Genomic DNA, 25040 nt, shown 5'->3' with positions numbered 1-25040 from the left:
AAAGTAGTTCAAATGCTTCATGTCTTGATAGTGTGAAACATCTAAACCATCATGTTGTGTACATTTAAAGACAATGTTACAAACTGAGTAGATGGCAGACTATTGTGGATTTCTGAACGGTAACAGCAGCTGTTTGTACTTGTGGCAGTTCCAACTCAAAATATCTGGTTAACATTAAACATTAAAACTGATATTTATTACCAGCATGAATTCTTTTGTTTGAGTTTTTTTTTTTATCTTTTTGACCACTGATGCACCAAGGTGTAAATGTTTGGGGTCTCATCCTGCATTTACAGGCGAGTGTGCAAAGATAATCCAAGACTTTAAATTAATCAATTTAAATTAAGGGCCTGTATCCACACAGCATCTTTTTCTGAGCGCCAGCATCTTTTTTCAGTTGTTCGCAATGAGGAGAGGCCAAAGAAAAGGTGCTGCCCCCAGCATCTTCTTATGAGAGCTCCGCCTTTTTGGTGCGGCCGCTCCGAGCACTTCAAGTTGAAAATCTCTGAACTTTTCAGAAAAGCGGCAGTGACGTCGCTGTAGAAAATGGAGGAGAAGCTTGTTTGCTAGTGTCTGTCTATGCTATCTATTATATGTCACACAGACTTTGAACAAGACCAAAAATCACATTAGCGGCAGCAGACTGGCGGGGTGGAGACTGAATGTTGTGCTTTTATCACCGTAAATGTTGCCTATGATGGATCGTCTTCCTCGCTCTAATGTTACGACTCTCAGACTGAGTGGAGACAAGCTCTGCACAAAGTATGAAGCAGACAGTGAAAACAAATAGATGGTAGCCCAAATAGATAATACAAAGCTTGTTAGTACATGCAGATGTCCACTGGACATTGGGCCAATGGGTGAGCGTGGAGCTTGGAGGAAGGCCGGCACCGTTCATCTGATGTAGGGAGGTGTGTGAAGCCAGCAGCACTCTTCAGCTCTGTATCTCGCTAAACTATAAGCCCGCCCACTTTTTAGCCGTCCAATCAAATGTGAAGGCTTTGATTTAAATATTTCTTGTAACTGTGCAACGCTCAAATATTCCTATCCCTGAGAAATACGTCACTGGTCTTGTAACTCTGTTACATGTCACGATCATATAAACACAACCTTCTGTTACTTCAGTTTAAATCAGGCTGCTTTGTGCCACAGGGTTAGCCTATGCTAATGTTAGCTAGGGTTAGCTTTTGACAAAGCTGCACCCATTCACCCTTTGGTTTTTATATGATCTATACGTCTGCTCTTCAAGGCCCTTTGACCTTTGATGCTGCTTCCTCATGTCACGTAATCACTGCAGTAATTATGATAAGTAGAGAAGACCTAGAATATAAGTGTGTCTTTGTTTTTCAATTCATATGTAGAGATATACAGCATATTCTAACTTGGACTGTGACAGAGTTTTGAACGTAGATATTAGTGATGATATGAATAACTTACATGCCTTGGTTTGAGATTCAGGTTCAGTAAGGGAAGTAGCAATAGAACGTATGGCGCTCCATTCATTCCTGTGAAATCTCTATTCATTTTCTCATTGACAACTGCAAGCTAATTCCTCATGAATAATGAAGGCTTTAGTTCTGAGCTTATATTGGTGTCTTTGATCAGGGCCATGACACACTGCCAACTGCTCTTATGCTCATTTACAAAGCTTAATCAAACTCGATTATCTTGTGTGCAGCATGGAGCATCTACAGGAATAACAACCTCATGGCTCAAGGGTTATTTAGGTATTCCCAGTTTATGAACAGAATCATGACTCAGGTCACCTATTTTCCTTTGTTGGCTTTTACATTCATGTATTTAAGTGTCATCACGCAGATTTAGAATGTTTTTATTTGAGTTTGTGTTCAATTTGCCTCTTGGCTTGTTTAAATTCCATCAAAGCTTCTCTGATACATTAGAGCTTCAACATTGTTCTGCTCTCTGCTGTTATTTTTGCCTTCTGGTCTCCCTTCATCAAGATCAACTCCACATTATGGGTATAAGATGAAAGCAGAGACATGATAAGATAAGAAACACAATGATCAAAGAAACAACACAAGCTCAAGAAGAGATTCTCCTCGCTGCAGCTGTGGGGCTGATGTCGATCTGTCCAATCAGCAAATACCAACTAGAGAAAGTTTTGGTTGAGCAAATTTAAAAGTGTCTGACCTAATGACCTGCAGAGGGTCGTCTCATGACAACACATCTGTGCAGTTCTATCTCAGTGTGTGTGTGTGTGTGTGTGAGTGTGAGTATGGGGTGAATGGGGCTAATGCAACCAGAATGAACTGGTTTGAGAGACAAAGCAGGGGCTAAGGGAGGTGCATGAGTAAGAGGAGTCCAGACAGAGACACAACTTTCCCCTGAGTCTTCCTCCGACTGCCTGTTAACAAGTAAGTGAGCTCTACATTTCAGCTCATCTTCACATTACGTTTTGTAAACTATAATAACTTTTTAATGACTTCTATCAACACACAGAGAGATCCTTTGGTTTGGTCAAATTACATCGTTTGGTTTGTTCTACTCGGCGGAGTTCACCCTAAGAAAACCACATGAAACACTAGTTTTGCTAATCGCTCTTAAAGTACATTATATAAATTGAGATTTTGTTACATGCTTTTAACTTGTGCTTTCTGTGTTGGTGTATTCAAATTACATTTTTAAAAACACACACATTGTATTTATGTCTGACGTTGTACTGTACTCCACTTCTCCAACCATTTCTGTAAAGTGCTTTTCATCTGACGCTGGGTTTTATTAGTCTTTATGTAATCGTCCCATTTCTGTGCCAGATCCCGGCACTTTCCCCACATCTCAACTTTACAATAGTGCAAGAAAAGCTCTTCTATACACACTTTATGTGCTCTGTGTGTGTGTGCTCACACTGCAGGAGAGAGGCAGGGACATGTGGGGAAATGTGTGTGTGTGTGTGTGTGTGTGTGTGTGTGTGTGCTCACACTGCAGGAGAGAGGCAGGGACATGTGGGGAAATGTGTGTGTGTGTGTGTGTGTGTGCAGCAGTTAAGCTCTTGTAGCATATTTTATGGTTTGATTAAAAATGTTAGTAATGCATGTTTTTGCTTCCTGCTGATACAAGTAGCTTAGCTGTATTGTGCTGTATGTGGCACATTTCCAGTGTGTGGTGTATGTGTTTGTGTGTGTGTGTGTGAGAGAGAGAGAGAGAGAGAGAGAGAGAGAGAGAGAGAGAGAGAGAGAAGGCAGATGGGAGCAGTGTTGATTGACTTGGCTTTAACAGAACTGACTGGTGAACAGCAACCAGCAGGTGGTTAGAGAGACACACATGCAGCTCAATAAAAGCATTATTGCCCACATTGACAAGCATGCGGATCCCTGGAGCATAATCTTGCCCTCCTAGGTCTGCTGTGTAATATTATGAACATGTATATTAATTAATTGACAGGTAATAACAATATGAACTCAAATAATGAAAACAAAACAACAAGACTTTGACACTGTGTCTTCAGATCAGGTAATAAAATACGACCCAACTTGAGGCCCTCATCATGCATTTTCCATATTCACAGACACAATGATAATGATGTCCTTTGTCACACAGTAGACCTGAGGCAGACTCTCTGCAATGATGGAAGTAAAGTCTTTATTCACTCATTCCAGTCAGTTCAAAATTTCTTACACAGATGTTTCACGTTAAAAGCCTTCCAGAGGATCAAAGGGCATCATCCTAGTGCTGGGCGGTATACCAACCGGTATACCCAGAATCAGAATCTGAATCAGCTTTATTGGCCATGTATGCATGCGCATACATGGAATTTGACTCCGGTTACACATTACTCTCATCGTACATACACACATATGAAATATATACAATAAACAAGAGAAATATAAGAAAAACAAGGACATTTAACAGCTATATACAATATAAGTGGAAAAGAAAAGATGGTTATTGTAATGTTGTTTTTCCGTTCACTTGTTTTTCCGTTCACTTCCGGTTTGTCACTTCCGGTTTTGGTAGCTTCATTGGTTGAAGTCAAACAAAAGAGAGCCACATGCTCAGAGGTGTAATCTGCTCGCATCCTAGGAGCAATGCTTTTTCACCACACAACATGTTAAAGGAACAAAGTGACAGTAAAAAGGGTGAAAATTACTACGACTCTGTCTTCATTAACTGTGGTTTAGCTCGGTGTTTAAATCAGAGTTTCGACACACTGAACGAGAACACTACAGTGAAAAAGCAAGCGTTGGATGTTTCAAAGTGGTCAAGATGGCAGGCAACGACAAATCGTCTGTATCCAGTACCAGGAGTAGCAAGACAACAGCATCATCTGCAGGTGTGGCTCGCGCTCGGGCTAAAGCAGAAGCTGCTAAAGTGAGAGCAGCATATGCTAGCCAGGAGGCTAAACTGAAAATGGAAAAGGCTGCCAGAGAAGCTGAAAATCAGTTGGCAACAGCAAGAATAGACACAGATTTGGAAGTAATGATTCGACATCGAGAAGCTGAGGCGGCCATAGTGGAGGCTCAAGTGTTGGAAGACTCCGAAGGAGTGCAGGTTGCAGGTGGAGACAGAAAATCTGAAGAAGAAAGGGTTCAAATTGAACGAACCAGTAAATTTGTTCAATCACAAATTAATCTTCGGAATCTTGAGTTTTCCACTCCACTCTTGTCAGTCTTACCTGGTGCTTCCTCATTCCATGCAGAATCAAACGCCAGCTTTATAACATGGCATCCGCCTACGTCAGACATTTCACAACCTGCCAACAACAAGCCAAAGTCTGAAAAAGCTGACAGCAGGCCTGTAGCCTGCTGTCAGCTTTAGCTTTAGCATCAGCTGTAGCATACCTACACCAATTTTACCTGGTCAGACCATAGAGACTAAGCCTGATGTCAGAAGAACAAACCCTGTTGTGAATGTACATGCTCAGTCATATGTTCCAAGACAGATTCCTCCAGCTAACACAGCACCACCGTTAGAACCTTTGGCACAGTATTTAGCACGGCGAGATCTTGTCAATGCAGGACTGTACCAATTCGACGATAAGCCTGAAAATTACCTTGCATGGTGTTCCTCATCCACCAACACCACTGGCGAAGTGAACCTCACAGCAACCCAAGAAATGGACCTTATGACTAAATGGCTGGGGAGGGAATCGAGTGAACAGATGAAACGCATACGCTCCGTGCATGTAAGCAACCCCAAGCTGGCTTTACGCAAAGCATGGGAGAGACTGCGTGAGTGCTATGCCGTTCCCGAAATAATTGAGAGGTCTCTTTTTCAGCCATTGGACGCAGTCCCTAGGATTTCAGCCAAGGATCCCTCCAAATTACGTGAACTTGGGCATTTGCTCATGGAAATCCAAGGCGCTAAAGAAGATGGTTACCTCACAGGCCTGTCGTATCTGGATACTTCACGTGGAGTTGGACCAATCGTGGACAAACTTCCATTTGGACTTCAGGAGAAGTGGATGTCCACTGGGTCATGGTACAAAGAAGACAACCATGGGCAGTTCCCTCCCTTTGAGTATTTTTGTAATTTTGTGTGCCAGGAGGCAAAGAAGCGCAACGACCCCAGCTTCATGTATCAAAGTAGCATCATAACATCAATAAAGCCAGATAAATTCATTGTAAAGAATTTTAACGCCAACAAACACATCTCAGTGAACAAAACCTATGTTTCTCCACCCAATGATGACCCGAATAAGAGCTGTCCATTGCACAACAATCCTCATCTGCTCAAAAAATGCAGAACATTCAGAAACAAACTATTCTATGACAGGAAGACTTTCCTTAAGGAGAAAGGAATATGTTTCAAATGCTGTTCTTCGGTTTCACACCTTGCAAACGACTGCAAGTTCTCTGTAAAGTGCTCTGAATTTGACAGCCCCTATCATGATGCAGCCATGCATCCTGGTCCATCACCTCAAAACATCAGGGCTCCTTCACCATCACAAGAGGATGGCGGGGAGGGAGAAGATAATTCTAACACGACTGTGGTTAGAACAAGCTGCACAGAAGTTTGTGGTCCAGGTCAATGGAGTCACTCATGTTCAAAGATTTGCCTCACAAAGATATATCCAAAAGGTTCCAAGGACATGGCTGTGAAAGCTTATGTAATTCTGGATGACCAGAGCAATCGCTCACTAGCTAGACCAGAGTTTTTCAAACTTTTCAGTGTGAAGAGCAAACCATTCTCGTACGACCTTAGAACTTGCTCTGGCATTGTAGAAACATCTGGAAAGAAGGCAGAAGGATTCGCGATTGAGTCGCTGGACGGAAAGGTTCTCATCTCTCTCCCACCACTCATTGAGTGCCATGAAATACCAAACAATCGGTCCGAGATTCCAACACCAAACGCTGTTCTACATCAGCCTCATCTTCATCACATTGCCAAGCACATACCACAACTGGATCCAGAAGCACAAATACTCCTTCTATTCGGAAGAGATGTCCTTCGAGCACACAAGGTCAGGCAGCAAGTCAACGGACCACACAACGCCCCCTTTGCTCAACGGCTGGACCTGGGTTGGGTAGTAATAGGAGAGGTGTGCCTGGGTAATGCACATAAGCCAACAGTCAATGCGTTCAAAACCAACGTGCTGTACAATGGGCGTCATTCGATTCTTCAACCCTGCACAAACTTCATGCAAGTCAAGGAGACACAGCAGAGCATTAGTAGGCCTGACAAGATGACAAAGAGGATGCTGGGTGACACAGTATTCAATCGAACTGAGCACGACAACAAACTGGCTCCATCAATAGAAGACCTTATCTTCTTAAAGATGGTGGACACAAGTGTCTACAGGGACGACACTAACAGTTGGGTCGCCCCACTGCCGTTTAAAGAACCACGCCAGCTGCTACCGAACAACAGGGCGCAGGTGGTAAACAGGTTCGCATTGCTACAACGAACCTTGAGAAGGAAACCTCATGTGCAGGATCAGTATGTGGCATTCATGGAGAAAATATTTGCTAATGGACATGCCGAGGTAGCACCGCCACTGCGAGAAGATGAGGAGTGCTGGTATCTCCCTACGTTTGGGGTCTACCACACACAAAAACCCAATCAGATCAGGGTGGTCTTCGACTCCAGCGCCCAGTACTTGGGCGTCTCCCTCAATGACGTGCTGCTCACGGGTCCCGATCTCAACAACTCCCTCCTTGGTGTCCTGCTACGCTTCCAGAAAGAGAGAGTTGCAATTATTGCGGACATCCAACAGATGTTTTATTGTTTCTTGGTGCATGAAGACCACCGCAACTTTCTTCGTTTTTTATGGTACAAGGACAATAACATCAATAAGGAAGTTGTTGACTACAGGATGAAGGTCCACGTCTTTGGCAACGCACCATCTCCCGCTGTGGCTATCTACGGGCTACGAAGGGCCATCAGAGAAGGTGAGAAGGAGCATGGTGCGGATACTGTCAAATTTGTGGAAAGGCACTTTTATGTGGACGATGGCTTGGTTTCCCTACCATCTGAAGCGGAGGCAATCGACTTGCTTCAACGAACGCAAGCATCACTCGCTGAATCAAACCTCCGCTTACACAAGTTTGCATCAAACTGTCAGGCAGTTATAGAAGCCTTCCGGCCTGAAGATTGTGCCTCAGTAATCAAGCACCTAGATCTGAGCGGAGAAACAACACCCACGCAACGGAGCCTGGGTCTGATCTGGGAGATCAGGACTGACACGTTCACCTACTCTGCGTCGACTACGATTAAACCATTTACTCGATGAGGAGTTCTCTCCACAGTCAACAGTATTTTTGATCCTCTGGGTATGCTGGCACCTGTCACGATCCAGGGAAGAGCCCTCCTAAGGGAACATACTTCAGAACGGTCAGACTGGGACGCGCCTCTCCCAGAAGACAAACAAAGCAGATGGGAATCCTGGAGAGATTCGCTCCAGGACCTAAAACAGCTTCATGTTCCTCGTACATACATAACGAGCTCACCCACAAAAGCAGTGCGCAAAGAATTGTTTGTGTTTTCAGATGCATCTACCAAGGCCATCGGTGCTGTGGCGTACCTGAGAGCTGTTCAAGAAAATGGGCAAACTGAAGTAGGAGTTGTTATGGGTAAGGCAAAGCTAGCACCCCAGTCTGAGCCTACAATCCCAAGGCTTGAGCTTTGTGCTGCTGTCTTAGCAGTAGAGATGGCCGATCTCATTAAAGAGGAACTAGACCTAAAGTTGGATGCCACCAAGTTCTATACGGACAGCAAATTAGTGCTCGGCTATATCTGTAAAGAGTCGAAACGATTCTTTGCATACGTCCACAATAGAGTTCAACGCATCCGTCAATCGTCAAAGCCCGAACAATGGCGTTATGTACGTACAGAGGAAAACCCTGCCGACCATGCATCAAGATCTTTACCAGCATCCCGCCTTGTACAAACCTCTTGGTTCACTGGACCCTCCTTCCTGCATCAGCCATCTACAGAGGAAACGGAAATGAGTGAGGCATTTAAGCTATTTGCACCTGAAAGAGACTCCGAAATTCGTCCACAAGTACAAACCTGTGCTACTTGCCTGGAAGAACCAATACTAACCTCTGCCCGCTTCCAGCGCTTCTCCACCTTTGCATCTCTAGTAAGAGGAGTAGCATTTCTGGTTCACATCCTTCAAACATCCTTCAAGATCCTTCAAACACTTGAATCAAACCAGCAAATGCAAAGGTTGGCACACATGCAACTTACCTTGTACTCCAGAGGAATTGGACCAAGCAAGGAAAGTTATCCTTGAAGCCACACAAAAGGAAGTTTTTGCGAAAGACCTGACGGCTCTCCGAGTCAACAAAGCAGTATCCAAAAACAGTGCCTTGTTGAAACTCGGTCCAAACTTGGAGGACAATCTCATCTGCGTTGGAGGCCGGCTAAAGCACTCCAACCTGGCAACTGCAGAAAAATAATCCTACCCAAAGATAACCACATCTCCCTACTCCTCACCCGACATCACCATGAGCAGGTGAAACATCAGGGTCGTCACCTGACAGAAGGAGCGATCAGGGCAGCAGGACTGTGGATCTTGGGAGGCAAGCGGTTAATCAATTCAGTACTCCATAAATGCATAATCTGCCTCAAACTGCGTGGAAAACTGGAAGAACAACGCATGGCAGACCTGCCACCCGAGCGTCTCAGAACTTGTCCTCCTTTTACATATGTGGGGCTCGATGTATTTGGACCTTGGTCTGTCACAACCAGACGCACCAGAGGAGGACATGCAGAGAGTAAGCGATGGGCCATTATGCTTTGCTGTATGAGTTCAAGGGCTGTACACGTCGAAATAATCGAGTTTTAGACACGTCCAGCTGCATAAACGCTCTTAGGAGGTTCTTCGCACTGAGAGGTCCTGTGAAACAGCTCCAATCGGATTGCGGTACCAACTTTATTGGAGCGTGCAAAGAGCTTGGGATGGACAAAACGGTGCAGAAGTACGTCAGCGAGCAAGGGTGTAGCTGGGTATTTAACCCGCCACATGCCTCTCACATGGGAGGCTCTTGGGAGCGCATGATTGGCATCGCCAGAAGAATCTTCGATTCAATGTTTCTTCAGCAAAACACTCGCCTAACCCATGAAGTGATTTGCACTCTAATGGCAGAGGTCACAGCCATAATTAATGCACGACCACTCCTACCTGTGTCAACGGACCCAGACAAACCGTTCATACTCTCGCCAGCAATGCTACTTACACAAAAGATAGGAGTTCCACCTCCACCTGGAGATTTCTCAGACATGGACCTGTACACAAAGCAATGGAGACAGGTCCAGGCTCTAGCCAACCAGTTCTGGACTCGCTAGAGCCGTGAATACTTGCCTACCTTACAACACAGACAGAAGTGGACGGAGCAACGTAGAAACTTTCAAGTCGGAGATCTAGTTCTCCTCAGGGACAAGCAGACTGCCCGCAACTGCTGGCCTATGGCGAGTATCGCTGCAACATTCCCTGGAAAGGATGGACATGTAAGAAAGGTCGAGGTGAAGACAACTGACCAAGGCAGTGTCAAGACTTTTCTTAGACCAATTACAGAAGTTGTTCTACTTTTACCCAAGGACTGATTTTGAATGGTTGAATGTTCTTGAATCCTGCAAACTTGTAGTGACCTCACATAGGTCAGACGGGGAGTGTGTTGCCTTTAAAGGCGTTTTTCTATTTAGTTTAGATAATTTGTTTATGCTCATTACAAGACGAAAAGATGGTTATTGTAATGTTGTTTTTCCGTTCGCGTCATGAGATCACTTCCGGTTTGTCACTTCCGGTTTTGTCACTTCCGGATTTGGTAGCCTCATTGGTTGAAGTCAAACAAAAGAGAGCCACATGCTCAGAGGTGTAATCTGCTCGCATCCACCTGGAAGCATCCTCGGAGCAATGCTTTTTCACCACACAACATGTTAAAGGAACGAAGTGACAGTAAAAAGGGTGAAAATTACTACGACTCTGTCTTCATTAACTGTGGTTTAGCTCGGTGTTTAAATCAGAGTTTCGACACACTGAACGAGAACACTACTATATATATATATATATATATATATATATATATATATAAATATATAATACAATAGTGCAAACATAGGTAGTGCAATATTACTTATTTATTGTTCATGAAAGTGATGGCCAGTGGAAAGAAGCTGTTCCTGTGTCTGGTGGTTTTGGCGTACAGAGCTCTGTAGCTCCTACCAGAGGGGAGGAGTTGGAACAGCTTGTGTCCAGGGTGTGAAGGGTCTGCAGTGATATTTCCAGCCCGTTTCCTGACTCTGGAGGTGTACAAGTCCAGGATGGAGGGCAGGCTGGAACCAATGATCCTCTCTGCAGACCTGACAATCCGTTGTAGTCTGTTTCGGTCCTGTTTGGTGGCCGATCCAAACCACACAGTGATGGAAGAACAGAGAACAGACTGGATGATGGCTGAGTAAAACAGGATCAGCAGCTCCTGAGACAGGTTGAACTTCTTGAGCTGGCGCAGGAAGTACAACCTCTGCTTTGCCTTTTTCCTGATGGTGTTGATGTTGGGAGCCCACTTCAGGTCCTGGGAGATTGTGGATCCCAGAAACTTGATGGTCTCCACAGCGGACACTGTGTTGTTGAGTATGGTGAGGGGGGTAGTGTTGGGGGGCTCCTCCTGAAGTCCACTGTCATCTCCACAGTGTTGAGCTTGTTTAGCTCCAGGTTGTTCTGACCACACCAGAGGACCTCCCGTCTGTACGCAGACTCATCACCGTCCCTGATGAGGCCGATGACCGTTGTGTCGTCTGCGAACTTCAGGAGTTTAACAGATGGGTCCTTTGAGGTGCAGTCGTTTGTGTAGAGGGAGAAGAGCAGTGGGTGCTGGATGTGATTTTTCCCAGCCTCACCTGCTGCGTCCTGTCAGTCAGGAAGTTTGTGACCCACTGACAGGTGGAGGCTGGCACAGTGAGCTGGGAGAGTTTGGGTTGGAGTATTGCTGGGATGATGGTGTTGAACACAGAGCTGAAGTCCACAAACAGAACCCTTGCATATGACCCTGGGGAGTCGAGGTGTTGCAGCATGTAGTGCAGTCCCATGTTGACTGCATCATCCACTGACCTGTTAGTACGGTAGGCAAAGTGCAGGGGGTCCAGCAGGGGTCCTGTGATGTTCTTCAGATGGGTCAACACCAGTCTCTCAAAGGACTTCATGACCACAGACGTCAGGGCGACAGGCCTGTAGTCATTTAATCCTGTATTGGAGGATTTCTTGGGGACCGGGATGATCGTGGAGCGTTTGAAGCAGGAGGGGACTTCACATAGCTCTGGTGATCGGTTGATGGTCTCCTGTAGTTGGTGAGTACTTCCAGGCCTCTCCAAACTGACGAGGGGTCGTTGGCTGAAAACTTTTTCTCCAGCTTTTCAGTGTAGCTTCTCTTTGCTACCTTGATCTCCCTCGTCAATGTGTTTCTGGCCTGGTTGTACAGGATCCTGTACCCACCTTTGTAGGCCTCTGTAGGCCTCCTCCTTGGTTTTTCAGTAAACCAGGGTTTATTGTTGTTGAATGTGCAGGTTTTTTTCGCCACACACATGTCCTCACAAAAACTGATATATGATGTCACAGTGTCAGTGAGCCCATCCAGGTCTGTAGCAGCAGCCTCAAAAACACTCCAGTCACTGCAGACAAAGCAGGACTCTAGCTCCAGCTTTGCCTTGTTAGTCCATCTCCTCACAGTCTTCACCACAGGCTTTGCAGATTTTAGTTTCTGCCTGTAGGTCGGGAGAAGATGGACCAGACAATGATCAGAGAGTCCCAAGGCTGCACGAGGGACTGAGCGATATGCATCCTTTATTAGTGTTTTTGTCCCTGGTGCTACACTTAATATGTTGTCTGTATTTAGGTAACTGCCTAAATACAGACTTTGCTGAGGTTTGCTCTGTTGAAGTCCCCAAGACCAATGAGCAGGGAGTCTGGGTGTTTGTGCTCGGAGCTCAGTTTGTGTTTTGTGGGGCGACTGTGGCTAAGTGGCAGGGCAGTCCTTCAATCAGAGGGTCGGCGGTTCGATCCCTGGTTCCGGCTCTGCTAGTCTCATGTCGATGTGTCCTTGAGCAAGACACATAACCCCAAAATTGCTCCCGTAGCTGTGCCTACGGCGTAGAAATGTGATAGAATCTGAATTGTAAGTTGCTTTGGATAAAAGCGTCTGCTAAATGACTGTAATGTAATGTAATGCTCCATGTTGGTGATCTGCTCAGCCAGGTGTTGGAGCGCCTCACTCACACAGGCCTGTGGTGGGATGTAAACACCAACCAGAATGAACGAGGAAAACTCCCGCGGTTAATAAAAAGGTTTTCAGTCTATGAAAAGTGTTTCCAAGTGAGGGCTGCATGATTGGTTTGACACTGTGACATCAGTACACCAACCTTCATTAATGTAGAAGCAGATTCTGCCTCCCCTCGTTTTCCCCCGACAGCGCCGTTACGTGGTCCGCTCGGAGGAGTTGGAAGCCCGGCAGATGTAGTGCGCTGTCCGGGATGTGCTCACCGAGCCAGGTTTCAGTGAAGCACAGGGCGGCGGATCTGCTAAAGTCCTTTTTTAGTTTGTTGAGGAGCAGCAGCTCATCCATCTTGTTGGCCAGAGAACGAACGTTCGCCAGGTGAATTGACGGGAGCGCAGTTCTGAGTCCCCGTCGGCGCAGATTAACGAGCGCTCCTGCTCGCTTCCCTCGTCGGCGTCTCCGATAGATTCCGAGTAGAGCTGCTGCTCCCCCAACCAAAATCTCTGAAAAACTCTCTGGTTCTATGAAATCCGGCGAAAAGGTTTGTCCAGTGAATAGACAGATGTTAAAGAGTTCATCTCTACTGAATGTGATCAGAGAGGGAGAGCTGGAAACAGAAACAGAAAAAGTACGAGAGAGCGCAGTACCGAGGCTGCCATCCGCGGCGCCATCTTGATCTAATTCCGGTTTACCGGTTTTAATTTCCCGTATGATATGAATTTATCACACACCGTCATACCGGTGCACAGCCGAAACAACTGCTGTCACTCTTCACCAGGCAGCAGAATATATTGTTCGCCACTATGAGCGCAACAGTCGGAGCTAGTTGTGTTATGTGTATTGAGAGGGACCCTAATCATGGTTATAACTATATAACAACAATTAATAACCCACAACTAACGTTCTTTAACAGGGCAAACACCACGACACAACAGTTTGTGACAAATAAACAATTTGTAACACTAATAATTGTACATTTATAAAATTACACCGCCAAACGGCATGCTGGGTAAAGCTCACTAGCTAGCCAGCTAGCACAACAGTCTGCTAACAGTGGGGAGAGGCTCCGTCGCTACAGTAATGTTACATTAAAGAACAGAACAGAGCGATGCAGGATGAACAAAGACAGACCGGAGATGCACCGATCTGTGCCCAAGAGAGGAGCTGGGTCTGCTGTTTGGAAATGTTTGGTTTTATAAAAATCCAACATTTTGCGATTTTCTCGAGCCACTGCTGGTGGTAACATGAGCAACTTACTAAGCTCATGTGGTAACATGAGCAACTTACTATCACCTCAGCAGAAAACATGTGTTGGAATACCAAGAGTGTGATGACGGCTGTTGTAAAAGTGTTTGTTGTTATGAACATAAGTCAGAAGTTGCAGTTACGCTAATAAATTGTGAGTGTAGCAGCCGTTGAAGACAGCCTATTAATTAAAACTGATTCAAATCAGACGGACGCGAGACGGACAAAAGAAAGATACAAAAGGCTGTTATTTTCACTGTCTCCCTGTCTCCATTCTCTGCTGTAGTTAGTAGCTCATACCCATGAAATGTAATTTCCGCCTGGCTGCTTTTCAGAATCCCTAATTACAGAGTCAACACACACACACACACACACACACACACACACACACACACCCACACACACACACACACACACACACACTGTACACAAAGAACTGTACTGTTGTGTAGTAACTCCAGAATTGGATAACTAAGTATCTAACAAATGGTGACAAAAGGGAAAATAAAGAAAACACACATGACTAGCTGTGTTGTTTAGACACACACACACACACACACACACACACACACACGCACGCACGCACATTGAGCCCTTATGTCCAACCTCCCTCACTTCTAATAATTTGGTCAGAATCCAACTTGGGGAGGAAAATGTGTCTTTTTCACAGCAAATGGCTTTTCAGATTAAAAAGTGAACATCCCACAGAAATGTATACTGTCAGCTATTTATTATGAAGTGTGTGTGTTTTTTAAATAACCAACCATAACTCTTGGTCCAGTCAGATAAGAATACTGTGTCTGCTAATCGCCAGCTCTGCAGAAATGAAAATGAAAGGTTATGTGTTGTAATCCTAGACAGACAAAGCCCTCTAAAGCAGGCGCTGCCAGCATGGAGCAGGACATTACTAAAAGTTCTGCAAGGATGACTCGGAGGTACAGTTATCCCAGCAACGAGAGAGAAGGCCGAATCAGTAGTCATGGAAACCATTGTGCACCATCTCAGATTGAACACAGGGAAGGTTCACCTTGCTTTACTTTTACAAGTTTGACCACAGGAGTGGTTTTTCAATCAGTGTGTGTGTGTGTGTGAACATGATGTAATGTTATTGACAGGAGGCACAAAACATGCAAGTGCAAGTATTAGAAGATTGCAGAACATGATGATAAGAATATAATAGTGACAAGATGTCCCCAACTCACTGTGGAGGTTTTGAAACTCAATACAATTGAAACTGAAAGGTGTTTCTAATATTTTGTCCACCTCCGGTAACATAGCTGACCATAGATCCTTTTACAGTTTCTACACAATGATAACGTACATACAATAAGTGTGCCCACACAGTCACTGAAGTTTGGTGACGAGCCTCACAAAGACATTAACCACCACAGCTGGAGAGTGAAACCTAAAACCAAACAGTGGTAGTCAACACGTTTAGTAGCCTGCAGCCATAGATGCTGCTGGTGTTTCACTTTAAACAGGGACCATGTTAACTGGTGACTCTCAGCTGAATGCTTGCTCGCAGTGACAACAGGACATGTCGGTGTCCTCGCAAAAGAGCTTATTCAGTTTTAAATACACAGATCTTTGTTTATTATCTACAAACCATTTACAGAAGTTACTACGAGCAACCACGGACGCAAGTCACCAGGTTTTTTTTGACAAATGTTTTTTATTGTCTTTTCCACAATACACAAACAAGACAGAACAAGGCACATCAAAAGGCACACATAGGCACTTGGAGATATTTCAAATAAATATAACAATGGCATATGTTGATGTTGGGCGTTACAGCAGAAACAAAAAATAAAAATAACAGTAGAGGGTGACAAATATGTACATGCACAGATAGATACATATTATACCCCACAAATAGAATGCTCCCACATTCCCTAATGTGACCAGTGAGAGAAGAAAGAGAAAAAACCCTAAAAAAAGACGGGGAAGGGAAACAAAAACAAAAAGGAAAACGGTAGACTACAGGCTTACAACAAAATCTTCCCCCTCCAGAAACTCCATAAATGAGCCCCAAATCTTTGCAAAGATGTTATATTTCCCTTTAACTACATATGTAAGTTTCTCTAGGGCGAGGCACTGTATCAGTCCCTCTATCCAATTTCGTTAGCTCGGCCTGTGAACAGATTTCCAAGCCATTGCAATTTTATGTTCAGCTTCAAGAAGACAAAATATGACCATCTTCTTTTTGCTATTGTTAAGTGTACAGTTTACTGGGAAACACCCCAAAAGACAGAGTTTTGGACATAATGGTAGTTGTTCGTTGATACAAATAGATACAATTGTAATAATCTCTTACAATCCTGAATGAGGGTGCACTCCCAAAGGCAATGAGATAAGCTACCTTTATGTATACCACATTTGGCAGCATCCGGTGTATTGGGGTACATGCGATGCAGTAACTCTGGAGTAATGTATGTTCTCATCACCCATTCATACTGGAGAAGTTTGAACCTTGAGTTTATTGTTTGGACTTGACTCTGTAGACATATCTCCTGCCACTCTTCTGCAGTGATTTCTTCATTTAGGTCTGAACACCATGCTAGCCTTTTGTCATCTGAGGATTCTTTTGCTGCAGCTATGATAGTCTGATAAAACTTTGAGATCAGTCCAGCTGATCCATAATGGTTTAAAGCTATCTTTTCTAAAGAATTTAGAGAGGGGAGATTTACAGAATTCTGTGTCTTTGTTATGAAGCTTCTTATCTGGAGATACTTGAAAAAATGTTTTGTAGCTATGCTAAACTTTTGCTGGTCTCATTAAAACTTAAAAGAGTAAGAGTATCACAATCATATAAATCTGAAATCTTTCCGATACCTCTGTCTGCCCATAACTTAAAACCAGGGTTGTTAGTACCTGGCGTAAAGTTTCTGTTCCCCCAAATAGGTGAGTATTGGGATAGAGGAGTTTTTTTCCCCAAGATAACTTAACACCTCATGCCAAACTGTCAGCGTGTTTTTAACAAAGGGGTTTGCAGTGTATTTCTTGGCAAGTGGCTAGGTTTGCTGAATAGAGGTAGAGATACAGTATAAGGGGATTTTGGAAGTTGTGGTTTCCTCCATCCTTATCCAGTGCAGCGTTGACTGGTGTTCAAACCAATATGAGGCTGCTCGTAGTTGGGCAGCCCACTAGTATCCCTGGAGGTAAGGGAGTTTTAACCCACGTCTGTCATATGGTAAGTATAACAGGGTCATGCGCAGTCTTGAGCGTCTATCGTTCCAAATGTAATTACAAAAAAGCTGTTTCATTTTAATCAAGAAATTAGAAGGAGGAGCAAGTGAGATGGTTTGAAAAAGGTACAGGAATTTAGGAAGAATATTCATCTTCAGAATAGTAATACGCCCAATCATGGAAATTGGCAAAGATTTCCATCTATTAATAGATTCAACTACTGACTCAGTCACAGGGTTATAGTTAGTAGGTACCATGGATTCTGTTGTAGGCGTGATTTTAACACCGAGGTATGTGAAGCTGTCCACAATGTTCCTAAATGGAGTATTTAGTGGTGGAGTTTATCTCTCAGATTTAAAAAAAAATAGGATTGTAGACTTAGATGCATTAACCTTATAACCTGAGAAACTACCATATGTTCCTATTCAACTTTATAAAGAAGGTATAGATTGTTTCAAGTCTGTCAGAAAGAGCACTATATCATCAGCAAATAGTCCTATTTTATGCTCAATATCATTAATTGTGATACCAGTTATCTCACTGGTAAGTGCTGGTAAGTTTTGATTCAGTGTCTAAAGCTGTGGATGGCTAAAACTGTGGATGGCTGAGGCTAAACACATCTTCTGTTGACAATCTGCAGCAGTGAATCCAGGAAAGGTCAGCAAGAATAAAAGCTAACAAGCACTGAGTTTACTAACCAACACATGTGGCGATCCTCAAAGCCCCCCCGTGGTCTCCTTTGTATTTTTCGGCGTAAGGGAAGTGTTGAGGGCAGCAAGTCTGGGAGGTGGGACCAGCAGCAGCTGGATATGGGTTTGTACTGATTGTCTCAGCAGTGATAAGGTACAGTTACGGCGAATCCCGAGGGGAAACCATGATTAAGTCAGGCACCACCCACCATGCTTTGAGCTAAACTTCCAAACCCTTGTCACACAGCCAGTTAGTTTGGAAACATAAAAGCAGAGTAGGCGGGAAACGCAGCGACTTTTGTCATGTCGGACTTTAGAGTGCGAGCACACGGCTGTTTCCTGAGGCAGCTTGTATCAGTGCTGACCTGGAACATTTCTAAAGTCAGTCATGTGTTTCATACCGAGTAACTCATTACCAGTGGCGGGCCGTGCATTTTATACCTGGGCCTTCACTGCTGTCCTGCAGCTGAACGCATGTATTCATATTAAAAACCGTTCGGTACGAGGCTTACGAACCGAACAATACGTTTGAATAACACTGCAGTTTCCAAATGCAGAAGCTTAAATTGTAGGAAATATTATGTTTTCTGCTCTCATGTAGGAGACACCGGGCTGTGACCTCTGAACCCGGAACAAAAAAAAACTAAACAAAAAACAGCTGAGGCACCACACGTGTTCTGGGAGGCTACGCTAAACCAGCTTAACGGGAAAACAACAGCGGAACACGCATTCTGCTGCACTCAAGGGCCATTCAGATATTAGATGCAAAAAACAAACGCAGCTTCCTTAAGTTTCGTTTCAGATAGTCACACGCTCGCCCACTGACCAATCACAGCGCACGCTGTACCTCACTGCAGAGCTGCACCTGTGTAGCTCAGTTGAGCTACACGTAATGATGACGTAGTTGTAGGCCAGCTAGCAGGCTCTGACACATCAAAGAATACGCCCAACATGTCAAACTAAAGATCTGATTGGTTGAAGACTATGACAATCAACAATATCGTCCCCATTCACTTAAAGTGCAAAGGGATTCACTTGTGAGTCTGCAGGCCTCGGGCCTCCCTTCTTACCTAGAGACACAGAGGTGAAATCTGATTGGATAAAAGCTCTACTTAAAACAAGCTGCACTGGAAGCAGAGCAACTGAGGAAGACAGTAGCTGTGCAATGAGAACATAAGATAATGGGGAAAATATTTTTATAAATTATAATACATGTAGTGCAGAGGTAGCCAACACGGTGCCCACGGGCATCTGGTCGCCCGCAGGGACCACGTGAGTCGCCCGCAAGGCATGTTCTAAAAATAGTATTAGTCACCATGGAGCTCTGTCTAAAATTTTTAGTTGCTGTTCGTTTTTAATGAAAAACGCTTTCATGAATGTTGGTTTTAAAATGACAATATTTCTTGTCATAAGAGAGTTGGGTACCCAGAGGCGCACGGCGGACAGCCAGGAAGAGGCTGCCGTACCGCACTGGGTTTTCAGGTTCCGAATGCCGTGCGCTTCCCGTTGGCGCCGGATGCGCGCCGCAAGCGCACCACGTCGTCAGGTCCGTCAGTCCTCGGAACAGTCCGCGGGGCAACAACTCTTGGGTGGCAGGGGTAGAGGCGAGGCAACGCAATCCGACCCAAAAAAAGGCCCAGACTAGAGGTTTGAACGCGGGCGCCCGAAGATACTCGCGTGCCTCGGAGGGTTGGATCCAAAGGTACCATTAGAAATGGTGTCGGTAACAACAAACGGGGCTCCCGCCATGATGGGCCGGCATGCAGGCTTCATTGCGCAATGTAAAGGTGACCCAGACTTCCCAAAATGTCTACATTACCAGTGGATCATTCACCAGCAGGCGCTATGTGCAAAAGTAACCGGCTTTGATCATGTGATGACTCCTGTCGTGAAGATCATAAATGGCATCCGATCCAAAGCCAAACAACACAGGACATTCATAACTGATGATTTGTATAAACATGGGACAGAGTTGATTTGTTGATCATGATTTGTTCAAAAATGTTACAAAAGTAGTTAGTACAAACGAGACATGATTTGAAGATATGACAGTTAATGATTTCATTAAAAATGTTAGAAGTGATAATTTTTACAAAAATATAACAGGTGTGATTTTGAACCAAATGCTACAAATGTGTGTATTCATACAAAACTGTCAAGAAAGATATTTATAAAAATATCAGAGATGTGATATCTCTGACTTTCAAATGTTGAAACAGAATAACAGAAATATATGTTTAAATATATCTGTTTCCTACCATCATGTTGTGGAAATCATTGTAAATAATTATTGTGAGGAATAATTAACATTGACATGTGATCAGACAGTGTCTTCACACATATTATTATTATTATTAAAAGGTGATCTGTGCAACTTTGTTATTCAGGAAGTTTGTATCAAACAAGTAGCCCTTCGTACTACTCGGTACCCTTGAAGTAGCTCTCAGTTTCAAAAAGGTTGGTGACCCCTGATCTAGTGTATTTAAGAAGAATTATCAAATTATAAAATAGATATAACTTTGTGATTCTGTTTAGGCCAGCAGAGAAGGCCTTGAAGGCCCACCACAACTGCTCATTACTGACTGTTTGCATCCTTTCATTCACTGTGATCTCAAACAGCAGAGGGTTCACACTGTGTAATTACATGTCTGATTTCATTGACAGAGTGAAAGAACATAAAATGACCACTATTGAATCTGAGTCCTGCAGGAGGACAACACGACACAAAACTGAAGAAGAAGGAAAGCATTTCTTCATTCCACCAGAAAGTGGTTTCAGGACTGACGTACTATGTTTTTCTGTCCTGTCTTATGGACCTCTAGGCACTGACAGAGAGAATCAGAGCAGAGAGAAGACGGTCCCTGGAGGAGCTTTAGAGTCTCTGTGTTTTTGTCTCTGTGTTAGTGTAACATTCACACAGTGAGGACAGTACATTCATTCATAGAATATTCAGTCTTTAAAATCAATCACTCAGTTAATTTCTTTTTCTGTGGGAGCAAAATGGTTCTATAACCCTTTCAAACCTCAAGTATTTCACTGAGTCATTAAATATTCATTGCTAAATATGCAAAAATCAAAGAATTATTTTTATTTGTATTAAATTAAGAGTCAAACAGCATGGTTGTGATAACTGAATATAAACTAAGCCAGTACTGATACATTATATATACATGATATATAATATACAAACTAATCCTGCAGACGGTCCCCTGCAGAGGCAGCTGAAGCCCAGTCATTGAAAATCACTGTGCTTAGATACCAGGGTCCTAAAAGTCATATCTGTTTATTTAAAGAATCCAGAAGATGATGTGACCTAATGAAAAGGATGCATGGCCCAAATATCAAACCATGGTCTGGTTTAATATCTTTAATACAGATATTCAGTCTGCTTTAATATCTGGTTCACTGCAATATTTATGGAGTAATAAGTGAAATGTGCAGAATGAGCACAATCAAATCCTCCAGAAAGGAGATAAGACCTTCTGTCTGATTGTTTTTATGTTGCAGGAACACACACACACACACACACACACACACACACACACACACACACACACACACACCTGTGTGTGTGTTTGTGTGTGTGTGTGTGTGTGTGTGTTCATGGTCACTGGCTTCACTAACAATCAGACTGTGTATAATGGATTGAAGGGCTTTTTCTACATTCATTTTTCCTCACAGAATCCACTTGAATGACTTCTAAAGACTGCCTCCCTAACTTCTACTCTCTGTGGTTCATGGAAGTCATCAGCAGCATCCACAGCAGAGTGGACAGGTCATAGGTAGTGATTTCTCTCACTGTCTTCTTCTCTCTGGTCTCTTCTTGTGTTCTCCGTTCTCCTGAGCTCGCCTCAGTCTCGTGGGTGTTTTGACGCAGACTTGTCAAACTAAGAAGCAGGTTATTATTCTGCCAATTAGTTCAATTCAGGCTCTGAGATTTGTTTTTACAGTTATCAACATAAAATATTCATCATTCAATATAAGTGGTTGCATTACTCATCATGCACTGAATTTGCTCTTTTCATATGGTTTGCATTGCGTAGCATGTTTCCTCAGTAAACGCTGCAGCAAGCCAGCTAACGATGAGCCACAAGGGACGCTGCTGTAAAGGGCCCCACCAGAAACAAATACGCATGCATATTAATGAAAAGTGGCTGCTTTGGGTTTGGAAAGTTGATCATTTCACAGCTGAATACACTCTTTCCATGGATGTTTAAGGGGAGGCTCGACTAGCCAAGTCAAACTGCCAGCCAGAAACACAAAATATAAATCATAGCTGCTATCTGGACTCAATCAGAACCGTGGGGTCCGATTCAGTCGTGGCTCATAAGAGAATTGTGCTGTCACATCACGTCTTCTGGCCCAGGTGATCTTTTAATCTGCTGCGTCACTTACACTGTCTCTGAAGTGTTTACCTGTTTCACTATCTCCTTTGTGTCTCGTGGCTCATAGGGGGAGGGTTATCGGCCCTCAGCCCACCCCCCAATCAGGAGGACCAGGGGATCAACCTTAGTCTGACCTGCTCAGAGTGTCCCGACTTGGAGTACAAGACTCCAGCCGACGAGGCTGTAGGAGTCACGCAGACGATACGGTGGTGACAGCGTACTGAAACATTGATGATACAAAGAGCCAAGATCACTCGCTCTCTATGGAATGGTACCATGTGTTGCTGGAGGTGTGCTTTTTAAATGTCCATAGCTGTCTCAATGTTAATAAAATCCCACTTCAGCAAAGCTGTTAGCAGCTGTGAGATTTACTCTTGTACATCAAGACAGTCTGTGGGCACAGTCCAGTTTCACCATGCATTTCATCAGAAGCACAGGTCAAGGTGTCTTGATGTATGAGTCTGAGTCCAGAGATCTGAACTACCATTGAGAGTAGGTGATGGTTGAGTCATCAAGAAGTCAAAGAATTCATGGAGATGAAAGGGAACCTGTCAGTGATAGCAAGTTGCTAATTGCATAGTTTTAATTCAAAAACCTTCATATTGTCTTAAGGGAGGATCCCCAAACCTATATACAATACCTCCATGTATCTTTCATATGAACGAGCATCCAGACTGGAACACTGCTGCTAAAACCTGAATGAAGAGTTCACAGTCCGTCTGTCTGTCTGTCTGGTGTTGATTCCAGGCTGTTGGCATCCTATAATAAAATATATTATATAATATATTATAGAGCGATTCTATAGGCTACAAATAACACAGGAATCAGAATCAGAATCAGAATCCGTTTATTGCCAATGTACAGTATGTTGCACATACAAGGAATTTGTCATGGTGGGTGGTGCATAACATTAAACAATAACATTAAACAGTGCGATAAATAAAAACATATTAAAATTTACAATAGAATATAAAAGAATATAAAATAAAGTGCACAACAAACAGAAAATCTACTAGTACTATGATGCTTTGTTAATGAGCCCGACTGCCGATGGGAAGAAACTGTTCATGTGATGTGAGGTCTTGGTCCTGATGGACCGCAGCCTCCTGCCAGATGGAAGGGGCACGAACAGTTTGTGTCCAGGGTGAGAGGGGTCGGCTACAATCTTTCTTGCTCGCTTCAGGGACCTGGAAGCGAACAAGTCTTGGAGGGACGGCAGATTGCAGCCAATCACCCTCTCAGCAGAGCGAATGATCCGAATGATACCATACCAGACGGTGATGGAGGAGCAGAGGATGGACTCAATGATGGCTGTGTAGAAGTGCACCATCATTGTCTTTGGCAGGTTGAATTTTTTCAGCTGCCTCAGGAAGTACATCCTCTGCTGAGCCTTCTTGGTGATGGAGCTGATGAGGTCCTGGGTTTTGGTGGAGCCCAGGAAGCGGAAGGACTCCACAGCGTCGACGGGGGAGTCACACAGGGTGATAGGGGGAGGTGGGGCTGCATTCTTCCTGAAACCAGGAAGGCATGAGCCCCTGCTGAGCTGGGGGAGGGAGGCCTGGTGGTCTGGGGCTGGTTGATGGAGCCATGGGGGGTGGGGTCAGGACTGTCCCATTGTCTTTCAAATCTACACCCGTGGCCAAATGTTTTGAGAATGACACAAGTATGGGTTTTCACAAAGTTTGCTGCTTCAGTGCTTTTAGATATGTCAGTCCGATGTTACTATGGTACACTGAAGTATAATTACAAGCATTTCATAAATGTCAAAGGCTTTTATTGACAATTACATTAAGTTTATGCACAGAGTCAATATTTGCAGTGTTGACGAGAAGTTGCTCTCGGAGGATGTTTGGTACCATTCTATACTCATGGCTGTGTTCTGAGGCTACATTGTGAGTGAGCCCACTCCCTTGGCTGAGAAGCAGCCCCACACATGATGAATGGTCTCAGGGTGCTTTACTGTTGGCATGACACAGGGCTGATAGTAACGCTCACCTTTTCTTTTCCGGGCAAGCTTTTTTCCGGATGCCCCAAACAATCGAAAAGGAGATTCATCAGAGAAAATGACTTGACCCCAGTCCTCAGCAGTCCAATCCCTGTACCTTTTGCAGAATATCAGTCTGTCCCTGATGTTTTTCCTGGAGAGAAGTGGCTTCTTTGCTGCCCTTCTTGCCCCAGCAGCTGAATCAGCTTTATGAGACGTCCTGGCGCTTGCTGGACTTGCTGGGCGCCCTGAAGCCTTCTTCACAACAATTGAACCTCTCTCCTTGAAGTTCTTAACGATCCGATAAATGGTTGATTTAGGTGCAATCTTACTAGCAATTCATCTGATCACTCTTCATAACACTCTGGAGTATATGCAAATTGCCATCATAAAAACTGAGGCAGCAGACTTTGTGAAAATTTGTGTCATTCTCAAAACTTTTGGCCAAGGGTATACAGTAGAACTCATTCAGCTTGTCTGCCAGGCATTGGTCGTTCATGGAGTGGGGGGTTTTAGGTTTGTAGTTTATCTGTCTGAGACCTCTCCAGACAAGCAGAGTCACTTGCTGAGAGCTGGTGTTGCAGTTTCTCAGAGTACAGTTGTTTAGCGTCTCTCACCGCCTTACTAAACCTGTATTTATCTTTGTACAAGTCCTTGTCCCCACTCCTAAATGCCTGATCCTTTTTCAATGCCTGATCCTTGGTTTGTCATTGTTGTAACTCACCCTGGTGCTTGTTGCCACACAGCTGTCCTCACAGAAGCTGATGTATGAAGTCACAGCCTCTGTGTACTCATCCAGACTGTTGGTAGCAATCCTGAAAACGTCCCAGTCTGTACAGTCCAAGCACGCCCGAAGATACTCCAGAGCTTCACTGGTCCA

The 25040-nt window shown here is 44.1% G+C and overlaps 1 protein-coding gene across 1 annotated transcript in view; it reads left to right on the top strand.

The window, feature by feature from the left end:
* The first annotated feature begins 2295 nt into the window (after positions 1 to 2295).
* mdka (midkine a) overlaps positions 2296 to 25040 on the top strand; it is a 30459-nt gene continuing 7714 nt past the window's right edge. The window contains exon 1 of the mRNA XM_031851966.1: positions 2296 to 2375. The gene's annotated coding sequence lies outside the window, so the exon portion shown is untranslated. The remainder of the gene's footprint in view (positions 2376 to 25040) is intronic.

This window comes from Anarrhichthys ocellatus, unplaced genomic scaffold, assembly GCF_004355925.1.
Source record: "Anarrhichthys ocellatus isolate YVR2014 unplaced genomic scaffold, GSC_Weel_1.0 scaffold12, whole genome shotgun sequence".
NCBI classification, from domain to species: Eukaryota; Metazoa; Chordata; class Actinopteri; order Perciformes; family Anarhichadidae; genus Anarrhichthys; species Anarrhichthys ocellatus.
This window is presented reverse-complemented; position numbering and strand designations above follow the sequence as displayed.